General features: G+C 35.4%; 1 long non-coding RNA gene across 2 annotated transcripts; it reads left to right on the top strand.

The window, feature by feature from the left end:
* The first annotated feature begins 11161 nt into the window (after positions 1 to 11161).
* Positions 11162 to 13369, top strand: LOC139855458 (uncharacterized). Of its 2 annotated transcripts, none has more exons than XR_011761454.1 (4): positions 11162 to 11257; positions 11758 to 11871; positions 12265 to 12400; positions 12866 to 13369. It is a non-coding gene; the product is annotated as an uncharacterized lncRNA (long non-coding RNA). The 2 variants fall into 2 exon arrangements; XR_011761453.1 differs by having other exon boundaries at positions 11758 to 11897.
* The last annotated feature ends 1610 nt before the right edge of the window (positions 13370 to 14979 follow it).

Raw genomic sequence — 14979 nt, 5'->3', positions numbered from 1 at the left:
TATGTGAACCAATTCCGAACCAAGACACCTACTTCGGTTGCTTATGGAGTGGCTTATTTTTTAAAACATCAGGGTAGTGGACTTCGTTCTGCAGGAAGCCCGATTAGAGGTGGTCACTTTATCACGAGGATTGCGTCGGTTTTTGAAATTGATAGATCGGATATGGAACGAATTGTTACTGAAGCGGTTGTGTTAGGGGAAAATGTTTTTCGAGGGGCAAGAGTAATATCTATTGAACATGGCCGGGTTATTCCATTCCGAGTTCATCGTCGTCGTCCCCGAGATGCGCAGGGGGCACAGGAGGAGGATGAAGAGATGGCCGAGGGTGGTCAAGATACGGGTCAAGGTGTCGGGGGTCAACGGTTTACCAACCGGGATTTAATGGAACAAATGCGAACTATGCAGCTTTATAATGAGGAGACCCGAGCACGCTCGGAAAGTCAGATTGCATATGGCATTAGTGAGGTTGTGTATCATCACGATTGGCATCGACACAACATGGAGCTTGTTTCTCCTAATACCATCTTTACTCCTTATGGCACTCGTATTCCATGGACTCCGGAGTCGACAGGTCCTTATCGGGTGTATGATCGCACGGCAGCTCAGGAAGTTTGGGAGGATATGGTCCGACAAAGAGGAGCAGGTTCTAGTTCTCAGCATGATGAAGGTAACCAGGGAGGTCAGTCAGGTGGTGGAGGTCCTTTTGGTGGGCAGTATGATGGATCTTATGGAGGGTATAACCCTTGGTGATTGGATGAGGTGGTGATCGTGTGGTGACAAGAAAAACAAAACTTTTTAATTTCGTTTATTTGTTTTTTATTTTGGATAACTGTAAACTTAATTAGGATGATTGTAATTGTTAGTCTTAAACTTAATACTTTGGATTTTAAATGGGGCGTTTCGGTACCGTGGTGGTACCACCCCATTAGTTATGGTTGCGGTATGTATGTTTTCGTTTCAGGTTCCATGGTGGTTATGCTTTAATTTTTCAAAGTCTGGCATTAAGTTCAGCACCTTACTTGATTATGATGTTTTGGTGATTGAGTAGATGCCGATGTTCTTATGATGGCAGTAAGTTCAGCACCATCGTGCACTGTGTTTCCGCGATCTACGGATCTAAAAATCCGGGTTTTTTCTTTTCTTTTCTTTTCCCTTTTTCACTATTTTGTCCTCTCGAATTTATTTTTGATTATCTGATTTCATGTAAATGAGGGCATTACATGATCTTAAGTGTGGGGGGGAGAGATAAATTCTCGAGGATTTTGAAATGTTTGCATGTCTTAATTGCCTAGTTGTCAAAATTTTTAAAATTTTTAAACTTTTTAAGGTTATAATTGAGATGTTTACCCATGAGAGCACCCGTAGTGATTAGGGGTTGATTTAGAATTTTTGGTTTTGACCGGTGAGGTTTATTAGGTTTAAGCAAATTGTTAGTAGTTTGTTAATTATGAATGGACCTTTTTGACCATGACTTAGGAATTTTGAGTATATAAGTTCTTGAGGAAAGATTATTGATGAAAGGTGAAAGTTGAAAAGGGATAAATGTTGGATAAATTTGGTTAAAAATGTTAAAAATTCAATCTTATTTTATTTAGTTTAGTATTTGTTTCAAAAATGACAATGCAACTTATTTGTGTCAAGAAATGAAGAATAACGGTATTTAGGGCTTTAGGGTAAAATGCGAGAAAAATTGTTAAATTAGAGATTAGGATATAAATAGCTTCATATTTTGTGTTTATGGCTTTTTGACTCTCTAAAAGAAGTGTTATACTCATAAGTGCTAGGTATGTAAGCTTGAAGAGGAAAAATCACAAATCTCTAACTCCAATGGACCCTTTAAGGGGTGGCTGTTGTTGACTATGGTGTGAATGGTATTGCTTTATGTCATGAGTTAAAGACTTCCCACAACAAATCATTCATCATCATTGATCACATCATTATCCATCCGCTACATCATACATTGTTGGTCTACGAAGTCACAAATTGAAGACGAGGAAGACCATTCAAAAAAAATGTTTAAAAAAAAAAAAGAGAAAAAAAAATGCTTATGAGATCCAAGCTTAAGTAGTAATTTCTAAGACTCGAGCCGATAGATTCTTTGGGGTGCTAGATCGCCTAACCACCTAAGACCTTTACGGTTTGGGATCGGTTGGTTGAAGGTTCGCTACACGGGTCAAGGACGTTACTATCTCAAGGCAAGGTGATCATCTTTAGGTAGTTTTAGTTGTAATTACTCGTCTCGTACTTATGCAGCAGTGATCACCTTTGGCTCATGATGTGGGAAATACCTAGTAAGGCTAGACCTTGGGGAGAGTTACCTTTGCGGGGTACGTTGGATAAGAGAGATGTGACCAGTATGTGAATAGCTTGCATATTTAGAAATTATCAGCATGAAATGGAATCAAGAGAGTTAAAAAGTTAAACGGGTTTCCCTACATAAACACAGGTATGAATCTATTTATAACTGGATCTCTGATTAAATTGTGAAGTATTGGTATTTGCAATAGTGCCTTAAATATTGTTAGTAGGCTATCTTGATGCGAATAAGAGTCATGTTACAAATACTAAACCTTATAACGTAAGATTGTTTTTACCATTTGTAATCATTTTACACAAATTGTTATCCGAGTTATATCTACCTCATTAAATAAGCACATGTGTAGAAACAACCCAAAAATGTGTGTTTCTTTTGACACGATGTGTAGAAATTTGAATGTTTATTGGTGATTAGTTATTGAGGTTGGAAAGTTAAGTCTTAAGGGTTGATTGATGCAAAGAAAAGAAGGATATTGAAAGCCTAGTAATGTGATTTTTAGGGGAAGCTAAGTGAAAAGAATTTAGGCTTTGAGATGAAAGGTTTGTGTTAAGAAGTAAAGTTGTGGAAACTTTTGAAGTTTGAGTTCTCAACCCAAATTGTCTTTACATCTCAATTCATGACCTAGAAAAAAATGTTTTATGAAAATTTGTTTGCGATAATGGCCGCTTAGGATATTGTTTTTGAAATGTGTTTGAATGAAAATGGGGGGAAGAAGGAATGTGCGTTTGATGGTTTGTATGTTGTTTTTATAAGTGACTGAAATGTGAGGAATTATTTTGTGAGGAAATAAGCTTAATCGTGAAAAGATGAAGAGTGCGAGAGCTTGTGGAGGATTGACTTGAAGGCTTGAATCTTGCGAAATTTTGTTGAGGATTATACGTACAGTTATTGGTTCGAGATTGACTTGCTTGAGGACAAGCAAGGTTCAAGTGTGGGGGATTTTGATAACGCCATTTTCATACATATATTTTGGGCATTATTCTGTTCCATTTGCTGGTATTTTGAAGACTCTGATTAAGATATCAAGTTATTTGAGTTTAAAATGAAGAAAGTGTCAAGATATGGTTCGTTGGCTCATTAATGTTGATTTTTATTGAAGATATAGCCAAAACGAAGTTAGAGTTAAAGATAAACGTGCCTCGGGTGAAAAAATCAGTTTCCATCACTTCAGGATGAGGTTTATCGCGTTTTGGTCATCATGATACGTGATGAAGTGCATCAGAACACGACATGGAAAAAAGGGCCAACTGATCAATCTGTCGCATTTCAAGTAGTTATACCGCGTCCTGGTTCGTCGCGTATCGCGATGGGGATGTCGCGGATCGCGACACGAGGCGGTTCCCGCTATTTCTCTACTTCTATAAATACTCGTTTTTCACCCCAATTTTAGGCATGCAGTTTTATTTTACGAATTTTCTTCCACAACAGCTACTATTACGAATTTTATAGCTTTTCTACATTATTTTGCAAGGGTTTAACTTAGTACATCAAGTTTGGTTAGTTTAATCTTTAAATTAACTCTTATTTAACTTTTATTATTTTGTTCTTTATTCAATTTAATGATTATGTTTAATTGTTCTTCTTATTTATTTGTTATTTGCTTTGTCACGAGTAGCTAAATTCTTAGTATCCACTTAGATGCATGAACCTAGGTGACGGATTGCGATCTTTTGGTTAACAACAATTAATTAAAATTACACAATTTTATGTCTAGCTAAGATCCACCGTTATTAAAGCTTATTGATTGTTAGATCACGGAAGTTATTGATTAACTAACGACAGTTAAATTGATTAATAGCTTTTACTAGATTATTGAACGTGAATAATTTACGAATACGTGAGATTTTATGAGGGACACCGATAATAAAATTAATCGTATAGTGGTTGAGCTTGAAATTAGTTGCAATAATTGTGAGGTTGTAAGGGACACCAAACCAACCTAAGTTAGATTATAATCTTGAGTAATATCATTGTGAATTGGTTAGTAACTCTAGGTTAACGACAGTTATACTTAGGTTGCTAGTCTTAAACTGTAGGAATCGACAGATAAATACAGTGTCACATCATTATAATTGTTTAATTAACGGGTTTAACCGAGCAATCCTAGCCTAGGGAATTGTACTAAGTGGATACCTTTGCTTCTTATTGAGTTAAGTTTAATTTACTTTCGCGTTTAATCAGTTTTACAACAAAACTCCCCTTTTAAATCTTAGAATAATTAATAGTTCAAGTTTTCAATTACCTGCTCTCTGTGAAACGAATTGGTCAAATACTTGTTTAATTACTACACGAACTGGTTACAGTTGCCTGTATTGTGTGATAATCGATAGGTATTTAGCTAATAATTTAGAGTACGAAATTACACATCAACGGCATTCATGGATCTTATGAACCGAGTGTGCCAACCTATGTTGGACAAGTCGGTAATTGTGTTCATTGATGACATACTTGTCTATTCGAAAAGTATGAAAGAACATGAACGACATTTGCGGATTTCGCTGAGTTACCTTTTTATATTCTGGATTTTGCTGAGTTACCTTTTTATATTCCAGATTTTGAGTATATTAAGGAAGAAGTTAACATGGTTGAAGGAGCAGCAGGACAGACTATGGAAGCATTGATGAAAGCCACAAGGGCTGGTAACGGACATGCTCTTAGGCAGCCACCAGTCACCATAGATTTTGAGGTCAAAGGACAGATTCCTAATATGATAACTCACCAATGCCAATTCAGAGGTACACCGAAAGAGGATGCATTCGAGCATCTTCGTTCCTTCAAAAGCATTTGCAACTTGTTCAAGATTTCAAATATCGCGGATACAGTTATCTATTTGAGCAAGAAATCGCTTTCCAATTGTTAAAGGAGAAGTTGTGTCAAGCTCTGGTGTTAGTGTTGCCGGAAGGTGTAGAGAACATGACGGTTTATTGTGATGCATCTCTAAATGGGCTCGGGTGTGTTCTAATGCAAAGGGGTAAAGTCATCGCTTACGCCTCTCGACAATTAAAGGAGCACGAAACGAGATATCCGACTCATGATCTTGAGTTGGCGGCGGTTGTTCATGCGTTGAAAATTTGGCGCCATTACTTGTACGGTGTCAAGTGTACGATTTATTCGGATCATAAAAGTTTGAAGCATCTTTTTGACCAACGAGATTTGAATTACCGTCAACGTAGATGGATGGATGTGGTGAAAGATTATGATGGTGAAATACTTTATCATCCGGGTAAGGCGAATGTGGTCACGGATGCGTTAAGTTGGAAGAGTCAACATCCGGCGATACAAGTAGGATCGTTACGCATGATTATTACTAAAGATTTTCTTGTAAAGCTCGGTGAGATATAAATTGAAGCTTTTGTTAACAATAAGCACGAGGAGGGAATTGTGGGCCAAACGGAGTTTATTACCTTAGGCCCGCATAGTTTGTTGTCCTTCCAAGGACGAGTGTGGGTGCCTAGAATGGGCGATTACCGATGAGTGCTACTTGACGAAGCACATAAGTCAAAGTATTCCATTCATCCGAGCGCGACAAAGATGTATTATGATTTAAAGAAAGAGTATTGGTGGCCGGGCATGAAACGTGATGTTGTTAAGTATGTTGAGCAATGTGTCACGTGTTTGCAAGTTAAGGCCGAGCACCAAAAATTGTATGGTATGTTACAACCGTTAGAAATTCCGAAATGGAAATGGGAGCACATTACCATGGATTTCATTATAAAGTTACCAAAGACGGCGAGAACCCAATTTGATACGATTTGGGTGATAGTTGATCATTTGACGAAGAGTGCTTTGTTTCTTCCCATTCGGGAAGCGATATCGTTCGAGACTTTGGCTAAGTTGTTCATCAAAGAGGTGATATCGAGACACGGGGTTCCTATATCTATTATTTCGGATCGGGATACTCGTTTCACATCTCGGTTTTGAGAAAAGTTCCATGAAGATATGGGCACACATTTGAGATTGAGCATGGCGTACCATCCTCAAATGGACGGTCAAACCGAACGTACGAACCAAACGTTGGAGGATATGTTACAGGCATGTATTATTGATTTCGGTGGTAGTTGGGACGAGCACTTGCCTTTGGTGGAATTCTCGTACAATAATAGTTACCATACTAGTATCGGGATGCCACCTTACGAGATGTTTTATGGACGGAGGTGTCGAACTCCGATTTGTTGGGGTGAAGTGGGTTAAAGGGAAATCGGGAGTACCGGTTTGGTTTTAGAGATGAATAGTAAGATTGATATGATTCGGGATCATTTGAAAAAGGCCCAGGATAGACAAAAGTCGTATGCCGACAAACGGAGGTGACCGATTGAGTTTCAAGAAGGTGACATGGTGATGCTTAATGTTTCGCCATGGAAAGGTGTTATTCGGTTCCGAAAGCGGGGAAAGTTAGCTCCACGATTTATTGGCGCTTTTAAGATCTTGGATCGTGTTGGTGAGGTCGCATATAGACTTGAGTTACCCGAAGAGCTTGCGGGGATTCATAACACATTCCATGTTTCCCATCTCCGTAAGTGTCTTGCGGATGACACGGCGTGGGTACCATTGGACGAGATTTCCTTGAATAACAAGTTAGAGCATGTCGAGGAACCAATGGCCATTCTTGATGAGAAAGTGAAAATGTTGAGAAATAAAGCGGTGAGAACTTTTAAAGTTCAATGGCGACGTAGTAAGGGTTCCGAGTTCACATGGGAATCTGAATAGTTTGTTTTGGTATATCTACCTGCTTGTCATGCAGCTTGGATTGCGAGTACGCAATCCGGTTCAAGTGGGGGAGAGTTGTAAGATCATGTTTCCACAGTTGATCGGGACGCCGTCCAAAATGATGGGACGCCGTCCCAATGTGAAGGGCTGGACGCCGTCCAGACCATTGGACGCCGTCCAAATGGTCTGGCGGGCCAGCTGTCTCCTTTTGATTTTAAAAAGGGGTAAATGGGTAATTTCACTTAGAGAACGACTTTAAGGCTCTAAGGGTCATTTGGTGGGTGCCTTTACTTCACTTTTACCTATCTTATCTTCATCCACTTCAAGTTTAGAGAGAGAGAGAGTTTCCTTGTGAGAGAAAGCTCAAATCGAGGAGGAAGAAGGTTGTTTCGGGTCAAAGTGCGTGTTTTAAAGTTGTTCGTTTACTCCCTAGCTACGTTGTGATTGTGGTGGTAAGTTCTATACCTAATTCCTCTACTTAATTAGTGATAAGGGTTAGGGTTTGGGTTAGTGATGAACATAGAACCCTTTTGTGAGTGAATTGGGAGTTTTAGGTGAGTTTGGGACATGAGGACTCAAAGGATGACTAACCTAGGGTTTTGAAAAGTTAAATGTGTTTTCGAGTCTTAAATTGGTTAGTAATTACTAGCACACCTTGTGATTAAGTATATGGGTGTTATTTGGGTTGTGGGTGACCCAAATGGGTGTGTTAACCTTGAAATGGGTCAAATAAGTCTTGGGTGACCTAAGTTGTAAAATGAGCGTGTGGATGCGATAACCTTGAGCTATTAAGTGGGTTAAGACCATTTTGGGCTAGTGTTAGGGTTTTTAGCGAAGTTGACCCAAATTGGGGTTAAGAGTGCAAATGGGTCAAGATTTGCACTATGGGTCAAAATGTTGCTAAGATGGTGAGTGAGTTGGTTGACCAACTTGATTGTGTGATTGATTATATGCGTAATGTATTAGGTACGTTATATTGAAGGTCGCAAGCTTGATCTCTCATTCACCAAAGGCGTTAAGGTGAGTGGAATAATTATATATATGCGTATATAGTGTATTTGCTTGCAGGCTTGTGGTTAGTGCTATCCGGGAGTGTGGATTCACTATAGTGTTATCCGGGCGTGTGGATTCACTACTCTTTTGTGCGATGGAGACCACATGTGCGTGAAGGGTGGTTCGGTAAGTGCGGACGTCTACCTAAGGGGTTAGTTATACTAACGGTCATTGTGCGAGTACCAACGGTCATTGTGCGAGTACCGTTCCCTTGTGTGCGTTATGGTTAACCATGGTTATGTGTGATAGTTTGTTTTAGCATATCGAATTGTATACTATATGCTTTTGGTAATGCTAGCTCATTGAGATTGCGGAGATCTAGTTTTGCATTGTGATTGCATAGTTGCTAAATTGCTAGCTCGTATACGGTATTGTGTAAGTGTTTGCAGGTGAATAGATTATATATGTATATGTGTAATTATTGCATTCACTAAGCTTTAGCTTACCCTCTTGTTGTTTACCTTTTTAGGCTCGGGCTTGGATAAGGGCAAAGGAATTCGGTTGGATTAGTGGTCTCCCGTTTGTTTTGGTTGGGGGACTCTTTTTAGAAGTTTATGGCTTTTGAAGTTCGATCAAGATTTGGGTAGTTTAATCCCAAACCCCATGCTCTAGATGTCGTTTGGAAGTTAAACTCTTTGGTCGAAACTTGTAATTTTGAACGAAATTCGTAAGACGGGCCGTTGTGGGCCCGGTAGTGTAAAACTTGTTTTTCGTCATGGAATTCCTTTAGTTTTATATATATCGACATGTTGCAAAAGTGGTTTCGTATAAAAGTGTGGGGAAGCGGGTTTTCCGCTCACGTAAGTTGGACCCGGGGATCAGTTTCTGGTAGTTCATTGGGACGTCGTCCCAAAAGGCTGGACGCCGTCCAGGCCTTCAGTACTGGACGCCGTCCAGAATCCTGGACGCCGTCCAGATGTACTAGTCCAGAAAAAAAAAATTAGGGTCGTATTTTGTTATAACGAGGGTTGGGATGTTATACTATTTAAATAAACGCCCACTTTATTACTTACATGCATCATATATACTCAATTACTAAATTATAATATTGAATAAATCCTAAATATTCTTAAAAACTATAAATTTACATTATATTGACCATTATGATTCAAGGTTTAGGGCTTACGGGTTAGAACTATGGATTTGGAGTTTACAATTTATGGTTTATGGTTAAGGTTTTGAGTTTTGGGGCTTTTTTTTAGGTTAATAGACGGGTATCCGACAAACTTTCATTAAAAAAAATTTGCAGGCAAACCAGTGAGATACCGTGTCTGAGAGTTTTTAGTGAACCTCCCTAACTCGAATAAAATTTACTAATCTAATTACGTCCCTACTAAAAACAAAAAAATACATTATAACTCTTATACATTTATAATCACTACAATAACTCGTAAAATCATAACACCTGTATTCTTTAACCTCTCATCTCTTCACGTGTTTGTACTTTGTAGTCCACGAAGCCCAACAACACCCAATAATATATTGCCCATTTTGAAATATAAAGCAATAACATACGGACAATTAATATCTCTGAAGCCCATATAGTTTAAATCCACTTGGTCCAATTCTTTCATTATATATTATATTACTAGTGAAATTACCCGTAGAATCACGAGTTTGTTTAAACGAAACAGTATAATATAATGATATATTGTTGATATTAAGTGAATGTAAATGCTAAAGTCATTTAGTTTAATGATCAATGGGACCACAAATTTCAACTAAGAAACTTGTCGTTGTTAACTTGGTCAGAATAAATGAACTGCATTCATTCTCCCATCACATTCCTCTAATTTTCATTACAACTACTATTTTCCTTGTCATAGATGGTACTTATTTAACATTAAAAGAGAGATTGAAAATACTTTGTTCAACCTCGCAAAAATCATGATTATTTTTGAATTCTTTTATCATACTATATACCTTCATTTTAAATAGTCACAATATGATATGACATATGTTATCGATTTTTAGATTCTTGTTGTTAAAACATTCAAGGTATGATAAATTTCATCATCAAACAACTCATAAAAGATAATAATTCTTTGAAAAAACCATTAACAATGACATGAAAGTTTGTACCTGCTTTTTGAAAATAAAAGGTTATTGGATAATATGGTGAAGATCGAGAAAAATAGTTGTAAAGGTTTGTACATATTGAGAAAAAGAGTTGTAATAATATATGGTGAAGATGTTCTGAGATATATATTTATAAAAGAATAATACTGTGTTAAATATTAAATGTTATTTTATTGATTATTTTTGCCTTAAAAATCTTCATTCATATATTATCGGCATTTATTTGTTATTATTTTGTATCTTTTTTAATTAGAATTAATATTAATATAAATAAAAACATCATCATTATGAAAATTAAAGTGTTGTTACTGAAAGTATAACATAATCATTTTAGAGTTTTATATTTGCTTTTATTTTGTATTTTTTTAATTAAAATTAATATAAAATATTAATATAAAATAATGACATCAACATTATGAAAATTAAAGGGTAATAAAAAATTACGGAGTAATAATTTATTTAAGTTAATAAATCATTATTTACTATAAGTACAATTTTTTTTAATTATATAATACTTAGATTTAATGACATTATCTAAGTGACTTAGATGTTTTTTTTTTTATTTTAATTTTTTCTTAACAAAGGAATTAGCCTAATAATGATATCATCATTATAGAATTTTAATAGAAACTATAGATATTATATTATATTATATTATATTATATTATATTATATTACTAAATGATATGCTGATTTACTGTTCACGTGGTAAAACAGTCTTTTTACCCCTTTCTTTTCCCCTTCTTACATGTCTGATCTTTTGTGTAACCCTCTTTGTTATTGCTGGTTTTCAAATTCACAGACATAAACTCCTCGAATCATCTTTCATCTCTCTTCTCACACACCTCTAATCACTTTGCAACCTTCCTGAACAAATTGAGGATTTAAAAACGAGCTGAATCGAAGTAAGTTTTCATCGTTCCTTATAGGCGGTATTAAAAATACCACCTCAATCGCCACCGCAATCACCGCCACAACCACCAACGCTACCATAACCGTCGCGGTAACCACCAACGCTACCATAACCGTCGCGGTAGTCAGTTCCACCAAACCCCGAGGTTCATCCAAGCATTGGCGGTACCTTCATAGGTGATTATTCTGGTAAGCAATCAGTGGTGATTCTAGAAATATAATTCAATGGGGTTCAAAAAAAATTAACTACTAATTATATTTCAATGCTATGCTATTTTAGTGGTAGTTTACCATTAAAAAACTACAAATTCAAAAATATATGGGATCCGAGTAATAAAATTTAGTGATGTTCTATATACAGTTTTAAAGAAAAACTATAAATTTGAAAAATATATGGGTCATGCAGTTAAATTTAGTGTTGTCCTTTACAATTTAAAGGATATTTTCTACTAAAAAAATTTAAACTAAGTTTTTCGTGACCCCACGTGTCTCCGACTAGAGTCGCCATTGTAAGCAACAAGTAATTAATCTTTCAATTTTGACTTAAAAAATTTCTAAAATCTTAACCTAACTCGAAAAATATCAGGGGATTTGAGGGTTTTCTAGAATGTTTTATTCTAAATAACGGAACTTCATGGGTGTAGTTTCTTCCTGTTTAGGTTTGTAATGTTTTTTTGTTGGTGTTGCAGGTTCTGTGTTTTTTGAAGTAAAATCTGCACTCCCTGTTCATACAACGATTCGGTGGCGGTGGTGACGACGGCTTTAGGTTTTTTAGCTCCGATTGGGCAAATACTCTATAGGCTGTAAGCGTTTAATGGATTTGAAATAAGTAATTTAATAAATTCATCCCTTTTCATTTATTAATTTGTTACAATCTGCTCATTAAAATTTTTAATTTGAAATTATGTGTTAAGGTTTTGAATATAATTAAATAAATGAGTATCGAATATTTGGGGCATATGTGTTTTTCCAATTTAAACCGAGTCAATTAGGGTTCAATGTATTAAGTATTAAGTATATATTTGAATATATAATACATAGGCGCACTAATTGGTTTTAACTCCAACTAAATAACTGGATATAAGCTGTTTGGTGCAAATGAGTTCTTATTTTGCGACCCACCTTTTTTTGTGCTTTATTTGAGCAACATGAAATTTGTTTATTTGATTGAATGGTGTCTCTTCTTTTATGTGCAGAAGGTGTTCGTTAAAATGACGAAGGTAAATTCGGTTATATATGGAGATTAGGCCAACGACATGGAACAACTAAAATGATTGGAGACGATGTATGGTTCAAGGTTCATGGTAAATTTCAGTTTGGGTGTCAAACAAGGTTATGTTTAAATTCTCAAATCTGTGCATTATAGTAATGTTGATTCATGTACTTTATATCATGTAGTGAATATTATGTTAGTGTATATCATGGAGATGTTTAAATCTTGAATGTTTGTTTATATGGTTGCTACAGGTCGTACGTTAAACGAAATATTTAAATTTCAAATGATAATTTGTATGCACGTTTTGTAGTTGGCATATGATGAAATAAATTGTGTTTTGTAGAAGTGAATTATTTGGTTTTCTATTTATATCTGCTTCTATATTGATATAGCAAGTTCAGTTTACTTTTGGAATTTTATGACTAAGTTATACTCCGTATATGTTACTTACTTAGGTTTGTTGATTAATAACATGTTGTGTGTTATCCAATTGTGTAGTGATATTTTGTTATCGAATTAGCAACAATATTTTGCAAATGCGATGCTAACTTGATCTACCGCTTATTCTACATCTTATGTAGGTCTTACGCGCTACTATCGGGATTTAGGCCACTGTGACTACGTATGCAACTACTGTTCTGTCACTTTTTGGTATGAAGAGCGAAATAAGAGTTATTCAGGAGATTGTAACTTATGGTACCATATGTGCTGTGAACGCGGACATGTTAGTTTGCTACGTGATGAGGAACCTTTGACACTGTATGAGGGATTGTTGACGAACAAGGACAAAACACACACTCTTCATAAACCCAGGCAAATAAACTCAACTTAATAAAAACCAACAATTGCTAACCCACTTATAGCAACAAACTAAACATGTTCAGTTGAAGACATTGATGCAGCATCACCAAAATGACAGACAATGGATACTCTTTTGAGAATTATAGGCACAACAAATGATATGCTGATGCTAAATGTAAATGTGCCAAGTTAATACTTATGTATCCTTACTAAACAAAATACTTAGTATGTGAATTTTGTATAGCCACTTAGCTAACTGTAAAACAAATATCTGCATTATATTATTGGAATATTTTCAATCGTAGTCAAAAACAGCCAATCAAAAAAAGTGTAGTTACCCCTAACTTCGGGGGTATTTTGGTAATTAGTATTTTTTTTTTTTTTTAATTTTCCCCTCCTTTTCTTTACAACTTTTTATTTTATTTTATTTTCCATTCCATTATTTTGACGTCTAATCAACTAACTGCTAATTTCTCTTATTTTTACAACCTTTTTTACATCATTATTATTCATTCTGTTTTTTTAAACGTTCAATTAACGGACCACTAACCGACTAAAACCGTCTACTGTTAACCAGTCGAGATCACCCCGCAGCGAAGCGCGGGTTTGATTTCCTCGTTTATAAATCATAACTAATGGATTACAATGGATATTCCATTCCGATCCATTTAAATGGATATGAATGATCTAAATGAATGATAAATGGATATGAATACGAATATGGATGATGTGAACAATTAGTGGATCGAGTATGGAGGATAATTTCTCATCCATGAATATATCAATTACCACCCGAAATATATATTTACATATAAATATATACATATTTACTTAAATATATGCGTTTACATTTATATATCCTTACATGTGTACACTATAAACTACTAAAATGTTGAATTAAATATAGATTGTGAAGATACAATTATGTGAATAGTATTAAATTTGTATATCTTGCATATATTACATATATTTGTTAAAAATACTTTGATGATTTCATTTCATAATAGAAATATTTTTTGAAAAAAAATAACATCCAACTGACATCCGTTTACCCGTTTCATCCAACGGATATGGATTTGAATGGATATATATATTTAAATGGATATATAGATTTTAAAAAGTGATGTGATATGTACACAATCTATTTTTGTTATGTACATAACTATCATGCTTTACATTGTTATACAATACAATACTATAAAGCATGATGGTTGTGTACATAACAAAAATAGGTTGTGTAAATATCACTACCCTTTTAAAAATTAAATGGATATGGGTATGGATATAGGCCCATCCGGTCCATATCTGATCCACTGTCATCTCTAATAATAACTATTCTGACCTAGATTCCTAGCCATCTCTTCCTAGCCATCTCTTTATAATCGAGAATCAATATGCATATCCAAGTGAATACAAAATCAACCCATATAATATATATATATGGTATCACTATTAACCCATAAACAATAATAATCAACAACTACAATCTTCCAATATATACTAATCATCTTAACCTCATACTTAGCCATCCCAGAATAATCATTATATAATTAAACCCAATCATAATAACAGTAGCAAAACTTACCCATATCAGCACTATAATACCAACATTACCCAACAAAACCAACCAGAAACGAAATTGTAATGAATTTGTAATCTTTACTCATATCAGCACAACAACAGTAACAGTGACCCATATCTTTATTATAATACCAATTTTGACTAAAAACAATTTTGCAATAATAATCTAGATTCATACCATGTTTGCCCTTGTAACTTTAACCCAAGTCATCCCAATAATAACAACAGAGACCCATCTCTTCATAACAGTGCCAAACGGATCCAAAACCCTACTGCAGTGAAACTTCATACTCATACCTGTTATAAGTGTGAA

This window comes from Rutidosis leptorrhynchoides, chromosome 6 (genome assembly GCF_046630445.1).
Source record: "Rutidosis leptorrhynchoides isolate AG116_Rl617_1_P2 chromosome 6, CSIRO_AGI_Rlap_v1, whole genome shotgun sequence".
In the NCBI taxonomy this organism is placed as follows: Eukaryota; Viridiplantae; Streptophyta; class Magnoliopsida; order Asterales; family Asteraceae; genus Rutidosis; species Rutidosis leptorrhynchoides.
The sequence above is the reverse complement of the archived record's forward strand: the minus strand, read 5'-3'. Positions and strand labels throughout refer to the sequence as shown.